General features: G+C 44.3%; 2 protein-coding genes across 10 annotated transcripts in view; one reads left to right on the forward strand and one right to left on the reverse strand.

Moving 5' to 3' along the window:
- Positions 1-22,749, forward strand: part of LOC135398794 (phospholipase A2 hemilipin-like) — a 207,389-nt gene that overhangs the window by 153,857 nt on the left and 30,783 nt on the right. The window lies entirely within an intron of this gene.
- Positions 1-22,749, reverse strand: part of LOC135398791 (protein grainyhead-like) — a 159,100-nt gene that overhangs the window by 135,910 nt on the left and 441 nt on the right. The gene's annotated exons all lie outside the window — the stretch shown is intronic.

The raw sequence follows: 22,749 nt of genomic DNA on the forward strand, positions 1-22,749 counted from the left end.
TACATAATAAGTTAATAATGCAAAAAAATATGAATACAGAAGTGAACCTTGTAGTGAAAACAGATTAGCAAAGAAGATATGTTGACAAATGGGAACGAAATGAAACTTAACATAAGAACTTCCTCCAGGAAACTGGACTCGGACTGGCCTATAGACTGCCTTATAACAGTTTATTTGCTCACGGGACTTCTCACAGCAGTCACCGTGCTACAACTTTCAACCGTACAATCAATTTAACACCTCATATCACATCATCTCATCTCATCCTAGTTCCGCCCACATAGCGAGCCACAACATTATATTGCACAACAATATTGCCACAACAACGGCAAGCCGGTATACCATCGTCGCCACCACCATGCACCTACCGTATTGCTCGCGGTAATTTTGTGAAAATACAATTGAAAATAGTTCAAAGGCCCTGGAAAGCGACGTTTATTCCTTAAAAGTACACTCCGGCTCTGCAACGTAAAAACGATAAAATACTCGACGTTCCTGAACCAGACCTGGCTTTATCATCAGGATGAAATGATTTGGCTGTGCTACCTATCTATCTGTTAAAAAAGCAAATAACATTCCGGTAGTATAGGCATGGATGCTTGTTGATGGTGTTATTTGTGTGCTTGATAAACGAGGATTCAAAAAAAGAAGAAAATTAAAGAAACAGCGAAAGAAATGTAGAAAATACTATCCCAAAAGAAAATACAATTGTGTGATTTCGCACAGGGGCTGATGCAGACCCTCACGTTTGGGTGGCGGTTTTTTTTTCTCGAACCACGTAGTGGGGGGAGAGGGAAACCTAATGTTCAACTTAATGGTTCGGGAGGGGGGGGGGCGATCGGCCATACCCCCTCCCCCCCCGGAATCCTACTCGCGTATACAGGTATATGTGATGTCAAAACAAAGCTGGAACGGACTTCTAAGCTGACGTTTCCCAAGTCATCCGAAAGATGGAGCCACCTGTCCCTTCTCGGGCTGTTTGGAGAGAGAAAAGGGAACGCCCGGGTGACGCACGTCGAGGTTAGGTGTGTGCGTTCGGAAGACTTCCGGATTTGCTGTTTGCGCTGGTAGGCGACACAGGAGAAATAATAAGCGAGTAGTGCAAGCAGACGTCGCTGGTGAAAGATGCCACAACTGAAACTACATTCCAAGGTCGAGAAAATGGAGCTTCCCTCGTGGGATGGCTCTCCTAAGGAGCACGAATGAAAAGTATAAAAAATACCAAGACTGGTTCAGTGACGCTGTCTATCCACATTGAAGCGACGCAAGGTTTGTATTTTTCTAATAACCATGCACCCGCCTACACCGTCCCCTGTTCTTCCATCCACGTATTTTGGTCATCGTCGGACGCAAGACGACTTAAACAATTTTCGAACGTTTTTGATTCAAAACACCGCCAATAACTGTGGCTGTGAGCGATGTACAGTCGTGGACACATGGAGAGAGGACACTCTGGATGGTAAGATGAAGTGGAGCTCGTGTGGGGTTAATTTGCGTCCTGGAACGAGGTAGGGGGAACTGTGCAGACTATATACCGTTGGGAAGTCTATCAGAAGAGCCAACCGGTGGAAGGAATTCGACCCTACCACCTCCTAGTCTTTAGCATGACCTTGGGAATCAAACTAGCCGACGCCTGTAGCCTCGGCCGAAATAAGACTATCTTCGGCCGTAATGAGATTTGGCCGTAACAAGACACTTGGGGATTAAAGGATTTTCGGCCGAAATGAGACATTCGGCCGTAATGAGATGCTACCGCCTCTTTGCCACTTCGCTGATAAGAAAAAAAAAGTGAACGTTGACTTATTTGTAAGATGGCAATACGGTGTATTGGATTACATATATGTGAGAGCTATATGTTTACGAGGTATATGTATATAGGATACATCACTCTGTATACAGTATATTTCTAATGTCATAATTTACTGTTTATACTGTACGTTAATATGTACTACACTGTATATTTGTTGTTGTTGTTGTTGTTGATTCTTTTTTTAAAGATTGACCTACCTAACATATACATTTACCATGTAGAGCTGCTAACAAAATAAGATATTAACTTGAGGTCCTAGAACTAGCATTACTAGCATGGGACATCTTTCTGTACAAACTGACCCAAACTTTGTACCCCTGAACGAGTAAATAAATAAATAAATAAATAAAACAGATCACACCAGTTGAGAGCATTGGAGATGGGTGGGTTGTTCTGCTTTCTTGGTTTTCACACGTCTGATATGGCGCGCACCAAGATGAGCTGCGCCCTAAAGGGTTATCAGTGTTGCCTGAATTGTCGTCGCAACAACCAGAAATAGCGATATAGTGAATAGCGAATTTATGGCTCGTTCTCCGAGCTCGGCGTACACCAGCTCTACCCAAGCTTAACTTTCCTTCGAATGAAACTTCAAACTCGAGGCTAATATTGCCCACATCAACTAAAAATGGTGATTTGCGTGAAAGAAATTGCGCCTTTGGCACCGTTTCAAGAAATTGAGGATAAAACAGAGTTACTGATTTTCCGTACAAGTCTGTTTTGAAAATAGCGTGTCGTTTTGGAGAACACCCATCCATTTGAAAAAAAAAAAAAAAAAAAAGCAAAACAAACAAACACATAAAACAGAACCCCGGTCTCATTTGCGAAATGCCTAGTCTCCCTTGGAAAACAGCGACTTTCTTGTGAAAACACCAAGTATCTTTTGGTAGTTGTCTCGCGAATTATCAGTGGGCTTAATCGCTTGCACGTGTCACCAGATAACGAGGGGCGGGGCACTCGTCGAGAAGGGCACGTGATAAAACACGTGCACGGCGCTCTTCGCGTGATACCTGAAGGGTGTAGCATACACTCTTAGAAATGAACTTCACCGCATAGCACGCTCCTTGGCCAACCATCGCCTCGAATGATATCATTATCTGCCTTGATTTGTTGAAAACGGGAGGCGTACGCCTTTTTTGTGACAATTATGAACAGCATAAGTGTCACAAAAAAGGCGTACGCCTCCCGTTTTCAACGAATCAGAGCAGATAACGATATCATTCGAGGTGATGGTTGGCTAGGAGCGTGCTATGGGGTGAAGTTCATTTTTAAGAGTGTACGTCACTCGCTACGTGTCACGTACCCGTGTTTTTGAATTTCCCGCCGCTCGTTAGCTCGTTAGACGTGCAAGCGACATCGTCGGTATCTGAGAGGGACGTTAAATACGGTGCGCCGTGTGCTGAGATTCGAGCGCCCGTTAAAAAAATCCTCTAGTGGCCAAAATTAACCCGCAGACCGACCGCGTTCCTCATCAGCGTGTTTCGCGACACCACCAGTTATCATCATTGCGGAACCTTTACTCTTTCATGAAAACGAATTACACGCCTAAAAATCACGGCCGTCCCTCCATCTGTCGGCAGAGGGATCAACCTCATATCCCTCCTCCTTTTGCCTTCTCTCATCTTTCCCCTCCGTCTCCTGTTACAAGGCTGGAGGGGAGGGTGACGTCTGCTTCAGCGCGTTCTGCCTAGATAATCTCCTTCCAGCGGCGCAAGCACATGATGAGTTTTCTATGTGCACGCATGGCGTGTGTATCCGTGTGGAAAACGAACGTGAAAACGCTCCATTGTTTTCCGTCTGGAGGTCATTGTCAGGCTCGTCACGTGACTACGATGACATCTTAACCTTTCTTGGAAAACTCAACGGCTGCCGTATTGTTTTTGAACAGATAACTTTGCACCGCGCCACGATTGGGGATAAAGGCGCCTTTTGGTTCGTTGGCTCGCGGTTGGGGGGAATGTCCATATAGTGTGCGCGTTCTGATTTCAAGTCGGTCGTTAGGGGTTATACCGAAAAAAGTAAGTGATAATGTGCAGGTTTATTTCACGATGCAATTCTGATCATGTCCAACACACACACCCATAAATGGGATCATATCCAAAGTAAGTATTCACCAAAGTAACCTCAAGTGATGTGATGTATCATTTTCCATGCTTGTCGATTGTAGTGAAATGCGGATATCGTTTTATTTGCTAGGGAAACTAGGAGTTCTCGTAGTATTTTTTGTACGAGTGTAATATTAAGTAACACCACATGCGACAAAGACAAGTTGAAAAAGCATGGTTGACGTATGATGTGTGCACAGGAAACCGAAGCATTGTGCATCACTGCTGCAGAACTAAGCCCTATAAGTTCTGCTGCACCGCATTGCTTTATCAGAAAAACGCACAGACGGACCTCGAAATTGCTGCTATATAACGAATCCATGTCGTAGGAACGCAGACAAGCGATTTTCCTATCGCAACGAATTGCCTTATTACAAATACGGACATTAAAAGTTTCAACATTCATCGAATTCCTTTTTTTAAAAACGGAAAAACGGACATTCGAATTTTCTATTATAACGAACTCGTTTGTGAGAAGCACAGACGCGGACGTTTACTTTATTACCAGTACAGGCACCGCACATTCAAGGTATCATATTTCTCCTATTTACGCATTCGTCTTCGACTCTGGTTTAAACGTGCGGTATTGGAGCCCATATATTTCGTAAAACTTACATCACAGGGCGCGACAACACAATCTCCCAGCAAAACCTTCCGAAATTCACAGACGCGTTCCAGCCCAAAACGCCGTATATATATATATGTATACGTATTTACAGGTACAACGCACTCAGGCCTGCGTGTCAAACAAAAAGAAAGAATATATCTCGTTGCGTGTTCGCTTCGTGTCTCATCCCAGCATGACGTCCACAGCTTAGCTCCACTTGAAGTGCACGTCACGCCAGGGTCAAGTCCAGAAACGGCCGTCCCACGCATGCGCAGTACATGCACCCACGCCGTCTTGCGAGCCAAGGCCGCGTCTCAACGGCCACGTGGGACTTCTTCAATGTGGAAAATACTTACCTGTATACATTTTTACGCATATTAATACACGCGATTCTATCTTGTACATGGATTATCATTCATGTCATATCTCGCACGGGAGATGTTTTTTTTTTTTGTTTTTTGTCTCGGTGTTAATTATAGTTATAGCGCAACACGGTCGCGCGGCCTGTGTGGAGGACAGTTCTTGCGCCACGACTGATGTCACGAGCAAATATTTTTATTAATTTATTTATGACAGATACCTGAAAGGTGCCCGCGGGGTTTTTACATTGAGGCGGGATGAGATTTGTTACAACAGCAACGAGAGAAGAAAAAAAAAATACGTAGATAGAGCACAATGCGAACTACACAAAAATGGAAGTTACAATACAATACAATACACAACAATACACAATACAATACACAATACGGAGGTAGCGGGCGAGTTCTCGTTTGAACACAACATGGTCCACAATATCGTGACCAGCAGCTCGAGAAGACAATTCCAGTCATTGGTCATCTGGGGAAAGAATGACCGATGGAACTAAACTGTTTGGTACATGATGCGATTGACTTTAAACTGATGATCCAGCCTGATATATAGTACGCAGGTTGGATGAAGAAGGGCCTCAAAGAAGGGTTATGGAAAAACTTGCGGTAAGTACTAAAAACCAAACTATTTCCTGCGTACTGCGAGCTCGGGGATACCAAGAGAAAGTTGAATTGACGTGGATACTAGAAAGTGTAAGTGTAGTTGTTAGATATAAAGCGAGCCGCACGATTTTGACATGTCTCGAGGAGTATAGTAATGTATAGAAGTATAGTAAATATGAATTACTCTTAACTGAAACTCTTATACGAGCAAGACTGTGGAGCTGCTAATAAAAGCAAATATTAGAAAACTTCCGTTCATTAGCTCGCTTGGCGCTTTTGAACTATACATGTTGAACTCCATTATCATCTCTGTTCTTCTCTGGGCATCATCTCTTTGTTTATTTCATCATCTCATCATCTGTTTGTACTTTCTGTGTGTAAGTGTACTGGAGTATATAGCCAGTTCGACTTCGTCGAAACTCACATCCCCATTTTTTTTTTTTTTCTTTATCACATCACATCACGTCACATCGCTTGCCGCTTACTTCTTTGCTCGTGTATTCTCTTCCTCCGAGGCTGATACAAGAAACAATATGTCGGAGTCTTCGTTGGTTTGAGCCGCTCGGTTCACCTTGGCGACAGCCCTTGGGCCCTTGACCGACATACTGCAAGACGGTCGCAGATTTTCCTGGATTTTCTGCGAGACATCGGTCTCCTTTATATCCTTTAATGCTGATGTGCAAGGCTTCCTATACCGTCTCTCCTCCATCGTCACCACATTGTCATTTTCCATCTCATGCATTCATCATCATCAGTGTATTTGTTGTTGTTGTTGTTGTTGGTGGTTTGGTCCAAATGCAGCTTTTAAGTATTTGTATAGTTTTGATGTTTTTCCTTTGATGTTTCCTTTGAAAGCTCTCTGTTTACAAATTCCGTTTCCGCATTAATATTAAGACATTGCTGTTCTTTATGAACACCTGCCTATCTATATATCCTGCCTGGATTTAGAAGGCATGTGTCTCACGTCCAAAGAAGGCGTGGGGAGCGCAGCGAGTCATTGCAACAAAAGTCCGCACTATCTCTCTGTCAAAGGAACATTTTCTATAGGTCCTCGCATCCGAAGGGACAGTATTTATGGCGGTCTTATATCCTGGACTTGACGCAATGCACGAGCTGTCACTCTCCATGATCGGATTGTTGCAGCCGTGCGGAGACATTGTTGCTTTGATGACTCGCAAGGCCGACCATTGTTCCACGTTGGGTGATTGCTCGTGATCGGAGCTTTTCGTGCAGACGTCGGAACAATAGCGCGGTTTTCTTTATCTTGCTATCACGTATATACAAGAGGGTGCTGGATGAAGGGAGTTGGCAGAAACGATTTCGTATATCAGAACGTGGTTCCAGTATATTGATGGATGACGTTTGGAGGTGAATAAATCTATTTTTGGGTCCTATATACGTTGGAAACGCTTTCTTTTCGGAGCTGGTACGGGTGAAAATGAACTCAACGGGGAATGTCAGTGGAAAGGAAAGGGAAATGATAGGGCACAAACTGCGGTGTCAAAATAGGACCCAACAACTGCTGCAGAGGAATAGGACACGCAAAATGGATTATGGTATTTTTTTGAACGCTTATCACGAATGTCTTCCGCTCTACTAAAACCAGTGGCAGACCCGGGAGAGGGGGTGGGGTGGGGGTGGGGGATCCCCATCCCATCCTTGTTCATTAGGTTTTGTTCCTTCGTACCCCTCCGTCGCTTCGTGGTTCAGCCAAGAAACTGCCCCTCCTTAAAAAAAAAAAAAAAAAAAAAGAAACTGCGGGTCCGCCTCACTATCACTGACTACGGTAGACTGAGTTTAGAGTATTTAGAGTATTCATGTCAGCTGCACTATTGTCCAGGGGAAACACGATCTTTTCCGCGCCGGAAGTTTCGTGTGCTTTATTATAGCAGGGCACCACAACGAACGACAAGTGTGGCAAATTCTGGCGTAAGCGGGACTCTAAAATGTTCACATAGGCAAGAGGTATGTAACACAATGTGATGCACATTCGACTAACTTGTTCCTCTTATGACGAGGCCAGTTAAAAAACTGGTTGTGCCCAATATTTTCTCAGCGATCAGCATTTTGAACGCTATTATGCTTTTCCATTTTGTTTTTTCGTTCTAGTATAATATCTCAATATTACATGATCGTACAATATTGTAAGTATACCAGTGTTTCGAGAAGACGCACTTGAATTAAATGGCGAAGCTTCAAATGTAACGACGTAAAAAGTGCAGAAACGCGTCATTTCAGTTTCACCGCGAGCCTGGAGCACTAATTGGCGCAGACACGCATGGCGGGGTGCATTGATTGGTCGCCAGACAGAGCCACTGCAGGCACTTTGTCGTCTGCAATGGGAGAGCACGCGCATGGGTGCGCATGCGCATTGTTTCTACCAGAGAAGGGAGGATCTCTGCCCCGAGGCGTCGTCCTTTTCCGTTGCTCACGCCCAACGTTGCGTTGGCTCTGATTGATCAACTCTGGGACGGAGCTCTGTGCGGTGCAAACAACAAGTTTATTTTAATGACGATGATTGGGGGTTTCATCGCATGGTGCACGCGTATCTTTATTGCACCTCGCATTTTCTCTGAAGAACTCCACGTTTTGGACAACGATATGAAGTTAGTTTATTCTGGAGCCTGCTGAGGGGAGGTGTCTATCGAAAAATGAAGCTGAGATTGGGTGCTAGCGACGCCGCTGTTTTCGATTTTACGGTAGACCGCATTGCCGTTTCATAAGGGGTTCCAGAATTCCTGAATATAAAAGCCTGCAGCGGGCCCCCCGCCCCCAAAGTGTCGTGTGCAAATCTCTCTGTGTCTCTCATTGGCCCTCACACAGAACGTGACACTGAAACTGTTACATATTCTAAATAGAGAATGTCAGACCTCGTAATTACAGAAAATGAAGAAAAAACGTGTCTGACCCAACATCTACCGGCTGTTTCGTATTGGCTATGTTACATATGTAAAAATGTAAAGATCCTTTCGGCTCTCTCAAACGCGCTATGTATAACAAAGACTAAGGAAAATTATGCCAACAACTGCGCCATGTATATGAGATGTGCAGATAAAACTAGTCCGCTTTGTCTGCGACGAAAATACCAGTTTTTGTGGCAACTTCCGGCCAAAATCGCTCATTGCTCCTTACGTGCAGTGCAAGGAATTACGCTGATATAACCAGATATATTTGCGTAATTCGGTTAACTAATTTTTTTTTAAAGCCTATGAATCAATTGCTAGAAATCGAGAACAGTTATTGTTGCGTGAGATACAGTTTTTGAGTATCTACACTCTTAAAAATGAACTTAACCGCATAGCACGCTCCTAGCCAACCATTATCTCGAATGATATCGTTATCTGCCCTGATTTGTTGAAAACGGGGGGCGTACGCCATTTCTGTGACACTTATGCTGTTCATAATTGTCACAGAAAAGGCGTACGCCCCGTGTTTTCAACAAATCAGGGCAGATAACGATATCATTCGAGATAATGGTTGGCTAGGAGCGTGCTATGCGGTGAAGTTCATTTTTAAGAGTGTAGGCCAAGAGCAGCCATTCTGCAGCACCTTCTGCAGAACCGCACATATAACCACTGTGGTCTATAGTGCGTTCTTAACCAAGAAACTTTCCTAACCCGATAACGCACAAACGGACACTCTAAAAACTGAACTTCACCGCATAGCACGTATTCTGCGCCAACCATTGCCACGAATGATAGGACTATCGCTTCATATTCGAAGAGAGAAGTGGGCGTACGCCTTTTTGTGGCAATTTGGATATACGATAATTGACACAAAAAGGCGTACGCTTCCCTCTCTCCTCGAATCAGAAGCGATAACCATATCATTCGTGGCAATGGTTGGCGCAGAGCGTGCTGCGCAGTGAAGTTCTTTTTTTAGAGTGCAGATGCAGCCCGTGGCATACAGACAGATTAATGAAACATATTAACATAATGCATGCTAATTAACAATAACGACATAATCGGCAAAATTAATGATGATAGAAGCATAATTAATGAGAATAAAAGTAACAAAATGTCACCCCATTTTTGGCTACCAAAATTCCGACGGATAACTGACAAGGAAGTCTGCCTTGAACTGAAAGGTATAAAACCAAAGCAACGCAAAAAAAGAAAAGAAATAAAAAGAAAAGAGCGCTCAATGAACACTGGCAAAAAAAAAGAAAGAAAGAAAGAAAGAAGAAGGAAGAAACATACAAACAAAAGCGGTGTAGCAATAATGAAAAAAGTATTTAGAAAACGAGCGAAAGTGGCCTGTTTCACAACTTGGGACACCTGACCTTGTGCTTTCTCTGGACCGTGAAACAAAAAGAGCCACTTCCGGATAAACAGCCTTTTCCAGTGGCCGTTTTATGCAATCAGAAAGCGGTGTTTTCCCGCGGCAACTTTGGAATTACGCACCCCTGCGTCTGACATGGGGCGCTGGATATAAGAGTGACGAAAGAAAGGCTACTTTTTGTCCTTATTTGAATGTAACGAGTCACATCCACACTCTTAAAAAAAGGTCGTACTTTAACTCCTTTTTTTTTTTTGCCACATATATGACACCCTTTTGGAGAGTACAATTACGCTCAAAAGGGTGTCTCCTCACTCCCTCAAGGGAGTAGCATAACACCCTTCTTCCAACTGGAGTGTAATATTACTTCCCTTGTCAGGGAGAGGGTGTTATGCTACTCCCTTGAGGGAGTGAGGAGACACCCTTTTGAGCGTAAATTGTACTTTCCAAAAGGGTGTTATATATGTGGCAAGGAAAGGAGTTAAAATACACCCCTTTTTTTTAAGAGTGCAGGAACAATGAATGCGTTGCTGAAAGAAAAACGAGAGACAATGAAAAAAAAAAAAAAGAGAGAGAGAGAGAGACAGAAACATGGACGCCCGTGATATAGGTCCCAGGAGGTATCGTGGTGCACTGTGCTTAATCGTAAAGCGTTACAGAAAAGGCCCCAGAAAGTGTTATAGAGAAAACACAGTGTTGTAGCGATGCTGATGCGATCGCGAGATACAATGTTATATAGACGAAGAGAACGACGTCACAGAAAGTATATATGCTTGAGGAGTGCATGGTATCTTTTCCACCGTTCATCTCCTATACTTTGGGTTGTACAAATGTGCGACCAATCTAATTGTCGACCTTAGCGAATCAGTTGGGCTGGTTCCACAGTTCCGAGCTCGAACCCGGCCAAGGACGATGCCAGCGACGTATGGCAGCTACGCTTTGCACGGACACCTGATCCTATATACACGAGAGCAGCTCAGATCACATCCGAGTAGGTGGGAAAAATTCATCCACAGACTCATGATGAACTCGGGACGCCCTGCTGAGGACAGCGAAGAAGAAGCGGAAGAAGTAAAAAAAAAAAAAAAAAAAAAATGGACGAAATCTTCCAAGAAGATTCCAAGATGGGTCGCGTCTATATGTGAGTGCTGCTCGCAAGATGTTGACTTTGAGTGGTGTTTCCTATAGCGTTGCCTGGTATACATTGATGAATAATTCCATACTGTCTTTTCATCAACACTCTAGAAACAGAACTTCACCGCATAGCACGTAGTGCGCCAATCGTTGCCGCCAATGATAGTGTTATCGCTTTTGATTCGAGGAGAGACGGAGGCGTACGCCTTTTTGTGGCAATTACCATATATCCAAATTGCCACAAAAAGGCGTACGCCCCCCTCGCTCCTCGAGTTAGGAGCGATAACCCTACACTCTTAAAAATGAACTTCACCGCATAGCACGCTCCTAGCCAACCATAATCTCGAATGATATCGTTACCTGCCCTGATTTGTTGAAAACGGTAGGCGTACGCCTTTTTTTGTGACAATTATGAACAGCATAAGTGTCACAAAAAAGGCGTACGCCTCCCGTTTTCAACAAATCAGGGCAGATAACGATATCATTCGAGATGATGGTTGGCTAGGAGCATGCTATGCGGTGAAGTTCATTTTTAAGAGTGTATCATTCGTGGCAATGGTTGGCGCACAGCGTGCTATGCGGTGAAGCTATGTTTTTAGAGTTAAGTGCAACTCTTCGCGGCTTTGGCGGTCGATAGTTTGGCTAAATCGCTCCAAATTGTAAAAAAAACTCATACCTTCAACCCTATTAAATCATCATAAATCAGGAAAGTTTGAAACTCCCGAAGGTACTCTCAATATGCACTGTTCCGGTGCTCGGACCGAGGCAACCTATGTACGCCGGCGGAATGAAAGAAGCGTGTGCTCTCATGCCAACTTCCTGTCGTCGCCGTGAGCCGCAGTTCCCGTTTCCGACCGTGCCGTCCCTCCACCGACCACTCAAGCGAAATGCCTCGGTTACCTGACCATATATACCGAAGCGGCTGTCGTCTGTATTTTATGCTCATTCGAAGCGCCTTTTATAGCGACACAGGATTGTATCATGTTCCGGAGGTTGAGGAATGTTTGAAGATCTGTGTCCGACATCAGATGGACGCAAAGGGTCTCAGCTTTTCGAGACGGGCATTTTAGATATCTGAATGAAACAGAAAAGAATCCGGGAAACCTAAAACTATACACCGCGCTCCCCCAAACACACTCTTAAAAATGAACTTCCCGCTGTGGCGTCGCTCATGATCTCAGTTGTCTCGCGACGTAAACACCCAATTATAACAATAATAATAAAAATGAACTTCACCGCATAGCACGCTCCTAGCCAACCATCATCTCGAATGATATCGTTATTTGTTGGAAACGGGGGGCGTACGCCTTTTTGTGACACTTATGCTGTTCATAATTGTCACAAAAAAGGCGTACGCCTCCGGTTTTCAACAAATCAGGTCAGATAACGATATCATTCGAGATAATGGTTGGCTAGGAGCGTGCTATGCGGTGAAGTTCATTTCTAACAGTGCATGACTTGACCTACAGAAGACATTGGCCAACAATCGTTCCGAATCGTTATATTAAAGAGGGACGCCTTTTTTTTTTGTGACACAGAAAGGCTCCGCCGTGTATACATCTTCAAACACGGATTGGGTATGACGACCTCCAGTTTCATTGGGGTCCCAAAGCGCCAGGGTACCCATATTACAAAACTCTCTATTGTTTCTGATACGAACGAAGGCGGATGAATTTGGCGTTCTTTACGCACTCCAGAAACCAAACGATTTTTTATTTATTTATTGCTCGCGTCTGTCAAGAGTATACACTTGTGACGCAAGCGTTATTCACAGGAAGGACTGTGTCGTAAGTGTTCTACTGTATGTTGTTGCTCCGAATTTGAAATGAGCATTTACGAACGATTACGCTTGGTAAACAATGAATAATCTTCTGTTCGTGCTCGACGGACATTCACTTGTCCCTAGTGTATACCGCACCACGCTTGCATCATGTTAGGAACACCAAATTACCTGTGTTGAACACCCAATTAGCTGTGTGAACACCCAATAATAATAATAATAATATTAATTATGCATATAAAAATAATAACGATACATAATTAATTGTGAAAGTAAATATTTAAATAATCGCTATTCACGCAGTTGGGATTGAGAGGGAACATTATCCTGGATCGGGAGAAATATTGTCCCCACCACGTTTGAACTTCTTCCACGGAACAATCCAAAATGTGCTCCAGTTCGCTGTTCGGTTCTGAGGCTCAGGCGTATCAGCTTGGTTCAGGAGAAAATAAGGGCGTGCAGGGATTTTCGGTTGTGGTACAGCTCGGGTTCACGTCTCTGCCAGAGTTACGGTTGCAGAAAGTGCCACTTTGTGGTGAAGGTGAGCCCGAACACATTCACCGCCCCACTTCGAAGAAAAACACCAATAAAGATAACGCGATTGCCTCGAAAACACGCATGCTCCATGTTCCCCCCGCTATCGACGACGCACAGTGTTGTATATCCTGCTGATTTGAAGAGCAGCCATCAGTGTCAGGTTCGCGGGAAAAGCATCTTAATCAACATTAATCCGACCTAGTTCACCTTTCCCGCTTCCTTCCTAAAAAAAAAGAAAGAAAGAAAAAAATTACCAAAAACCTTTAAGTGGCATTCCACAAGAAAAGCCTCTTTTCATCCCTCAGACACACAGGCGAGACATCGCAGACGTATTTCCCTTCCTCTTTATTTTTCACCTCCCGCAGAATCTCCCCACCAACTTCTGCACACGGAAAGCATGCAGAGACAACGGCACCAACTTTTGTTTGCCATTTCCCATCGAGCCGGCGCTGAAGCGAAAACAGAAACTAAAAGACAAGTATACAGCGGAAGAAAATAAGCAGGCGCAGCGACGCATCTCTCTCTCACACACATTTCTTTCTTTTCATCCTCCTCACTCTTTCTCGTCTTCTTGTTTTCTGCAGCGACTAAATTGCAGTTGAGGGAGAGAGAGAGAGAGACGTCCCCGCCGAAAATATACCTGCAGGTATCCACCTGTTATTTAGAAGCCATCATTTGTGAGTGGCTTTTCTTTCTGCAGGGGGCCCCCCCTTCGCAAGGAAGAAGGCTCAGGAGGAAAGTTTTGGTAGCCCGGGGCGTCCGCCATTTTGAGACAGGTGCTACGTCGTCTGCTACGTTGTTGCAGACGAAGGCGCAACTTTGCGACGCAGAAGGCTTTTTGGGAAGGGAGATTCTGTATTGTTTTTCGTGCGTGTGAGCTGAATTTATTGCTGGACGCTTGGGTGGCGAAGGTCTTTCGGACGCTATACTATATGGAGGTACATTTACGACGGCCTCACCAATGTGTAAATCAACTCCTCCAATTACTATTATTATGGAGCCGTTTATTTTATTGTTAGGCGTTTATTTTGAAATGTACCGAGGTCCAGAACAAAACCTAGCGCGCGCGCACACACACACAAAAGTGCCTGATTGACACCCGAGAGTGTTATCATGTGCATGTCTGTGTACAGAATATTCGATACTTGAAGAAGCCTGAACTTGGGCACTAGGAGATCGACAGACACACACACACACATTACCCTGCAGGGGAGGGCCTCGATATTGATAATCCCGGTTGCGATATTTCCGAATGCCCGATTTCACGGTCTCGAAACAAATGTAATGCTCTATTGCTTCGTAAGGTGACATGCCGTGTTTAAAGATCCGACATTACTATTTAACCACTCAAATTCACTGGTTTTCGATGTCAGTCCCAAGTCGTTGTAGCGAACGTAAACCACATTTTTGCGGCCGTTAGGCCTAGCAGGGCGGACACGACGGAACAGCCTGTTGGTTAGTATAAGTATTATTATAGGTAGTCCAAGTTCGATGTTTGCATTCGTTTGGTTCGTGTTTGGTGTGTTCGCTTGTCTAAGTTCGCTGTTGGCATTTTCCCGTGCGCTACTGCGCATTTTATTGTCAGATAACATTTACTTCCAGTAGTTTATTTTGCAAGGCCCTCCCACGGAAGGTTCACTGAATCGTTTTCACTCAAACGGTTTGTGAACTGTTTTGCCACTAAACCAAACCAGATGATTAGGTTCTGAGTCCGTTCCCCTTCCCATTGGTCACCCACGATACCGTTGGCGAACCGATTTCGCGAAAACGATTCACCAAAACTCAAGGTTCCCGAGTACCGACCTGAACCCGGGATGAACATTCTGAAGGGAAGAGATTTCCTCAGGAGACGCTCCTGTGGCCGATATACTTACTGTCTCTCTGAAATTGCTTCTTGCGCTTTCAAACTGCTTTGTTTATTGACTGTGCTGCGCTATGTATTTATATTTTCTCTCTCTGGTGGTATTGGCTATATTCGAGACAGCTTCTTAAAGATACTGAGTCGAGATACTTTACTCAGAATGCATGTGATGTTAATGTTGATGGGGGAGGGGGAAACCGTTGTTGGCCACACGCGAGTAGGCACCATCACGACAGCAAAGCAGTGAAAAGGTTTCACTTCCGCCACTGTGTGACTTTTTCCACTTCTGCCATATCAGTGAGTTTTGCGTACGTAAGGGATAGCGTGGTGGTTCTGCGCAATGCGCAAAGCTCTCTTTATGTTCTGCGCGTGCGCAGAGCCACCAACGCTATCCCTTACGTACGCTAAGGCGCTAGCGAACGATATACTAAAACTCGCATAGAAGTGTGCAATCGAGCTGGTCTTGCGCTGTCCGGATCGTTGTCTGTGTCCCTCTGTGTTTATGTTACCTTCCTCAGACTCAAGGAAATGTTACCTCTGTCCTTCACTCTTAAAAATGAACTTCACCGCATAGCGCGTTCCTAGCCAACCATCGTCTCGAATGATATCGTTCTCGGCCCTGGTTTGTTGAAAACGGGGGGCGTACGCCTTTTCTGTGACAATTATGAACAGCATAAGTGTCACAAAAAGGCGTACGCCTCTCGTTTTCAACAAATCAGGGCAGATAAGGATATCATTCGAGATGATGGTTGGCTAGGAGCGTGCGATGCGGTGAAGTTCATTTTTAAGAGTGTTCGAACCTTATATGGTTTGGACTGCTTTATACAGCACCACATATACATCTCCTATAGATAATCTTCCGTTTATTTCATTTCTGCGTTAATATTTCCACAATCCATTATGCACCACTACTGAGTCTCTTCGTGGGCGTATATAGGAAGACTTCAATGCTTCTCGCGTCGGATGAAAAAGTGGCGCATTCGTCTTGCCAACCTGACACCCTTCAGCGAGACGAGTCGTCGGGAACCGATTAAAGCCCGTGACGTTCAACTATGCGTCACCTCTACGAATGTGTTGACCCTCTACAAGGCACGTGGGTGTCTTGAGAACGAGGCGTCCACCTACGCTAACCACGGGTGGGAAGTCGAGGGACTTCCAAGTCAGAAAGGAAGGCTGGGTTGTCTGTTGTTTTCGAGTCGTTGATTGCGTCGAAGCATAAATTAGGAGTTGGTGGGGGTTCAACAAATCGTGCTTTGTATGCTGTGCGCCTCTCTTTCTCTCTATCTCTCTCTCGAGGGTTTCACCGATTATTCAGAATTAATAAACTTAAAAAAATTAATTAAAAAAATAAATAAAATGTGTAGCTAAATAAGCCGGAAGGTGCGTGTAACGCACGAAGGGGTGCTGCACCCAATCGGTAACCCTGAAAGAAAACACCCGATTCCCACCTGTGTTTTTTTTTTATCCTGCAGAATTTGTTAAACTGTAGAATCGGAGAAAATCGATTACTAATCAGACGATGAAAGATGAAAGTCACTGAAAAGGTTAGCCAGCTGTAGGGATCGAACCCACATCTTCTGGATTGCCGGTCCAGGGCTCTACCAATTGAGCTAAGCTAACACGCCTCTCCAGCGACTTTCGGGGTGCGTCATCTGAAGGGAAAAATTCCCTTCAGATGACGCACCCCGAAAGTCGCTGGAGAGGCGTGTTAGCTTAGCTCAATTGGTAGAGCCCTGGACCGGCAATCCAGAAGATGTGGGTTCGATCCCTACAGCTGGCTAACCTTTTCAGTGACTTTCACCTTCATCGTTGATTTCTTAGGCAATTTGAGGCTTTGTTTGTATCTGTCCCCTCTCTGTTGTTCCAGCCTCAGAACATCAGTTTATCTCTTACTAATCAGAATTAGCGCACTACACAGGTGAGGACATGCACAACCTTAATAGGATGCGCACTCCAATTGTTCTAAAGCTCAAGAAGTTAAAAAAAAACACAAAAAAGAAAAAACCTTGACCAGCACAAAGGGCGTCAACGTATTGCAACTATGTTCCAGCCCATCGCAATAATCAGATCCCACGATAAGATCGCCTGTCTAACATGACGAACGACCCATCGGCCCATTGTTTCCAGACGTTCAGCCACAGTGTGTTGTCTTCTATATGAAAGGCTGCTTTGTAACCAACAGGTCCACGAACTTTGATGGTTCCGCCGTGTGAAGAACGGCTATAGTTATTGCTATTGTGCTTTGGACAGACGTATAGAGGTTTATTGAATCAGATTGTACCGGAAGTTAAAGGGCTACAGAGTCGGGTTGGTTTTTTTGTGAACAACCTCGAAGGCGTTATGGGTCAACAGAGTATATGCTGAAGGCCATCCATTGCCCACAACAATCACTCCTCATTTGTGGAAAGGGGGGATATGTTTAATACTGATAAAAAAAAAACGAAAAGAACGGAAAGGTTAGCCATGATGCAGGCTTGCTAATACCAAAAGCAAAACAAAAGAGAGACAGAAAGTTAACAAGAAATACAGGAAAAGACAGCGCCTTCACTAATCGTTGTGCAGCATGTGAAGCGTGTGGAGCGTTTTGTGGAAAGCATTTGCGTGACACTTAACATAACAGCAGAAATATCACTAAACGTCGTACGTTTTCAAGAACAACATTCAAGCAACATTCGGGATATCTCATTGTGTTATGCGGTCAAGTCTTTAGAGGGATGTGTCTCTCGAGTATATATATAGCTGCCAGCTCTCTTTCTGCATAAGGCGATGCACCGGATCCGTTTGTCAACATGCAGTATCCAACCTACTGGCACGCTTCAATAGCGGTATATCAACAGAGTTTTTTTTTTTTGTTGTTGTTGTTCTGAAATACCGCAGCAATTAAAAGGAAATATTTCTCCAAATAATTTCGCAAGAATAACTAAATTCAAAATCTTCGTATACATCTTTTCTTACAGCAGAACTTCACTGTTTTACGAATCTCGTTGTTACTTATATTACTCCAAAGTATATATGCGTTTACAACCAAAAAAATCACAACGAATAAACAGCCTGTTCATCGGAAGTTATACGATACTCTTTCTGTAACTGGCTGGAATGGGTGTGTGGCGCTAATTCGCGTATGGTATCGTGTATATAGTCCCGCTATGTTAGCCTGCATGGTGTGAGGCATTCTTCTAATGTTTATCAACACTCAGTGTGCAGTCAGAGAGAGAGAGGGAGACAGAAACGTTTAAAAGCGGCACTCACGGGACATGCATCAGAAATGGTTTTCATATATGTATATGTCTCGAGTGTATCTAGAGCAGAAGGACATTGATAAAAGTGCACTTGTTGCACTGCGTCGTATACGTTTCTTTGCACGATTCATTCAGTTCCGCTTTTCAGTGCACCACTTTTCTGTTACACTCTTAAAAATGAACTTCACCACATAGCACGCTCCTAGCCAACCGTAATCTCGAATGATATCGTTACCTGCCCTGATTTGTTGAAAACGGGAGGCGTACGCCTTTTTCGTGACAATTATGAACAGCATAAGTGTCACAAAAAAGGCGTACGCCTCCCGTTTTCAACAAATCAGGGCAGGTAACGATGTCATTCGAAATGATGGTTGGCTAGGAGCGTGCTATGCGGTGAAGTTCATTTTTAAGAGTGTACGATTATTTCGGTTTTATGAAACAACAAAAACTTATTCTCGAGTACCTTGAGAGACCGCGAAAGGACAATATAGCTTAAGTATAGATACCGACAGGGGAAAGTATTTCCGTATATGGCCCACGTGTCTACTATACATCGGAAGTCTTTCACATGGATATCTTCCTCTCTATGTAACCAACCTTAGAGACTGCAGGCCTACTCGACGCCTGATACATACACACAAAACAGGATGTAGTGCACGCGTGACGTCAGCATTGTTTCCGCATGACGTCACTCGCAGGGGAGCGCCACAGTCGCTCGCAGTTTCGTCCACAATGGTCCTGACCCCCATCGCTTTTGTCGTTCATTTGGTGTTGACATGTTCGTGTATACCGCGTCTGAGTGTATCGTGGTGACAAATGCCAAACGGGCAGGAAACGAACACTATACATGCGCGAAAAAAAAAAAAAAAAACGCTTTTAAATACATGCGTGTATTGTCTTGTCTTGGTTTTACGATGTGCCTCCACTTTAGATATTTTTCTTACGTCCATATAGTCTTCCAAGTATAGCCTATATGACAGTCTTGAATATAGTCCAGAGGCCAAAGGTGTGTATATTGGCGAAACAGGACGAAAAACAAGCACATGAATGAAGTTGAACATAGACGGGATATCACCAAATCTACACTCTTAAAAATGAACTTCACCACATAGCACGCTCCTAGCCAACCATCATCGGGAATGATATCTTTATCTGCCCCGATTTGTTCAAAACGGTAGGCGTACGCCTTTTTTGTGACACTTATGCTGTTCATAATTGTCACAGAAAAGGCGTACGCCTCCCGTTTTCAACAAATCAGAGCAGATAACGATATCATTCGAGATGATGGTTGGCTAGGAGCGTGCTATGTGGTGAAGTTCATTTTTAAGAGTGTACAAAAAAAGAAGAAGAAGTAAAAAAAAGAAGAACCTGACTGAACTATGTGACCACGTGTGGCGAACCGGACACAAAGTTAACCTAGATAATCCAAAAAGATAAGAAATTCTGTCAACAAACACCCATGCCCTCTTCCGGACTGCTACCTACCGTTAATAGATAAATGAGCAACTCAGCCAAAACACTTGTTTCTGATGATGGGAGCAGTACTGTTCCCGAAACGGCAATCTTGTACTCGTTTTTAATGTTGTTGTGCCACAGTGTGCGTTTTTTACCAGTAACAATATATGACAGTGAACGAAAGTCGAAACCAAACCCTACATCATGGTGGCGTTCTCGCAGCTACTGCCCTCTACAGGGTGTGACGTCAGTGATTCAGTCCTGTGGCGCTTGGCTGTCCTAACTTGACCCATATACTCTACCAGCATTGGCAAACCGTTCAAACAGGGGACCATTATTATTATTATACGCAGAGTCATCTGGAACGGCGTTACACCATCGACTGCATCATTCGACTTTTCGCGCCCGAAGCACGACGTCACCATTTGTTTTGTCCAAACAGCAGGAACGTGGCTGACACCGTCTGCCGCCGGAATTCAGGGGAATAATCAAAACACCCGATGACGTCATCAGAAGGTGCTTCGAACCGTGACTCCTGTGTCGATGACATTATCCCTTTTTGTGTCTCTCTGCCAAGGCTTGTCAAGCGTCACTGCTTGTCAAGAAGTATTGAGACAGCGCGTGGCGTATACCGTTCGCAGTTCCAGCTTCTTCTATGATAAGGTAATTTTTAGGATGCAATACCTCTTGTTGACCGCGAATGATGGACAACATGCAGTCACCATTTCTTCAGGAATTCCTGAAGCTCCTTCCTCACCAAAAGAAAAAAACAACAACAACAAAAGACAACATAACACTCATGGCAAACTATATTTGTGGACGCTCCACCGCTAATTTCCACGGTTAAGCCCTGCACACGTTATTTTTCTATTTCATGTTTCACTCTAAACCTTGTTGTAGTATACCATATTGGATGTGCTGAAGTAGTCTGTCCCTACATTATTAGAAACGAACTTCACCGCATAGCACGCTCCAAGGCAACCACCATCTCGAATGATATCGCTATCTGCTCTGATTTGTTGAAAACGGGAGGCGTACGCCTTTTTTTTGTGACACCTAATGCTGTTCATAACTGTCACAAAAAAAAAGGCGTACACCTCCCGTTTTCAACAAATCAGGGCTGATAACGATATCATTCGAGATGATGGTTGGCTAGGAGCGTGCTATATGCGGTGAAGTTCATTTTTAAAGAGTGTACCTTCCCACGTCCCCCATTTTCTTGTTAAACACATCAAGACGTGTCACACGCGTTATCATCGTGAGAAGGCAAAATAAACGTCATACAAAAACGAAAAGCTCGACTAAACTGAGAAAACGCATAAGGCCTAAAAGGGATACGCGTGTGGTGCACGATAGGCAGTCGAGAAGGTTCGTGGCTCAAAAGTATCGAAACCGTTCCTCTTTAAAAACGTACGAATAATATGGTATTTTCTTATACGTATTTTACGAGGAAGAACGGAAAACTTAAGGGGCGTCATGAGTAGGTGATCTTCGTCGAAAATATATTCAACGGGGGCAGGGAAATTGTCGGAGTACCAGGAAGCACAGGCTAAATGATGACTCAGAAATAAATTTGGCCGTCAATTATAATTTCTACGAACGTGGCTGGAGTTCCTGTAACATAAGTTAGGCTAAAACGAACGAAAAAGATCCATTCACCACATAGAATATTTCGTCACCCACTGACTCGTAAATGATAGCCCCGCATTAAAAACAATTCTTCCTTTACCTGGCGATATTATAAGAGAAGGTATAGCAACGCCCCATATAAGGATGTGTGTCTGCTCTACTGAACGTGCCAAGAATCCGTTTATATATCCAAGGAAAAGCACGTTATCGATATAGCCAAGGGGGCCAAGAAACTTCCAAGGTTTCTGATCTGCATAACCTCGTAAAATCATCCATGCGCAGACGCTGTTTCCGATCACCTTCGAGACGCTGAAATCGACCGCAATATATCATCCGTGATATTGTTCTCGAAGCACACCATGAAGAAGTACCGTCAGGTTCGCGGACAACACCGGAATGCGTAAATCAATACATATAGCGTTGCTTTCCAACAGAGCCCTCTTGAACCTAACCTCGGACGCTTGTATATAGGAGAACTTATAATATTGCGTCTTACTATGAACTCTTGGGAAATGTCACACGAAAAGAATGTCGACGTTTCCAACAATATGTTGCCTTCATCAGCAAGGAAAACACGCTGCACTTGTTGAACGCAACTACGAGGTGTAAGTTGATAGCGGATGTGCGGAAGGCGGGACCAGGGGGCCGTGATACACTTCAGCTGAATGAGCTCACATCGTGGGTAGATCTGCGAATATAATTTCGATCACCTGAAACCGCTGATACACGCTGCTGGAAGATTGGTTTTTGGCATCAAGTGCTGGCTTTCGCGTTTATAGGTCCACCTGAACGCAGCTACAGGCGCAGCGATAGAAAGCTGTAAAGGCAGCGTTTCCGAACGGAGGGCTCAAATAGAAACCTTTATAATTCCGGAGTTTTTAGTTACAGCGCCTGTAACAAAGCATTGGAAACGATATGCTCTTCGACCTCGACTTGACTATACTTGACTTTTGAAAACGTTAGTCTGCACATTAGTCCGCCAATCCGACGCTGTTGCGCCATGAAAACCGTTATCACTATCTGTTCAGCGAGGTTGCAGCGAGGTTACAAGCAGGGCTCATTTGGAAGAAGCTCGGATGTTGCTTGGAGAAAGCTCCAAACACGATAGCGACTAGAAAAACACACGTTTTCACTCTGCTGCTGTCCTTCAAAATAGCGGATGGTCTATACTTTAAGCACAACCCGTAGAAGCATGCGGCAACTCCCGCGTTCGAGACATTGACTGGAGCGACTTGGCCGTATTCAGGCGAGACTGAATATCCTACCCGTCGTGACCACGAGACATCCCGCACTATATAGAACGTGGAATCCAGGAGCACACGGAGAACTGGCACACAATGTATCCG

This window comes from Ornithodoros turicata, chromosome 6, assembly GCF_037126465.1.
Source record: "Ornithodoros turicata isolate Travis chromosome 6, ASM3712646v1, whole genome shotgun sequence".
NCBI lineage: Eukaryota > Metazoa > Arthropoda > Arachnida > Ixodida > Argasidae > Ornithodoros > Ornithodoros turicata.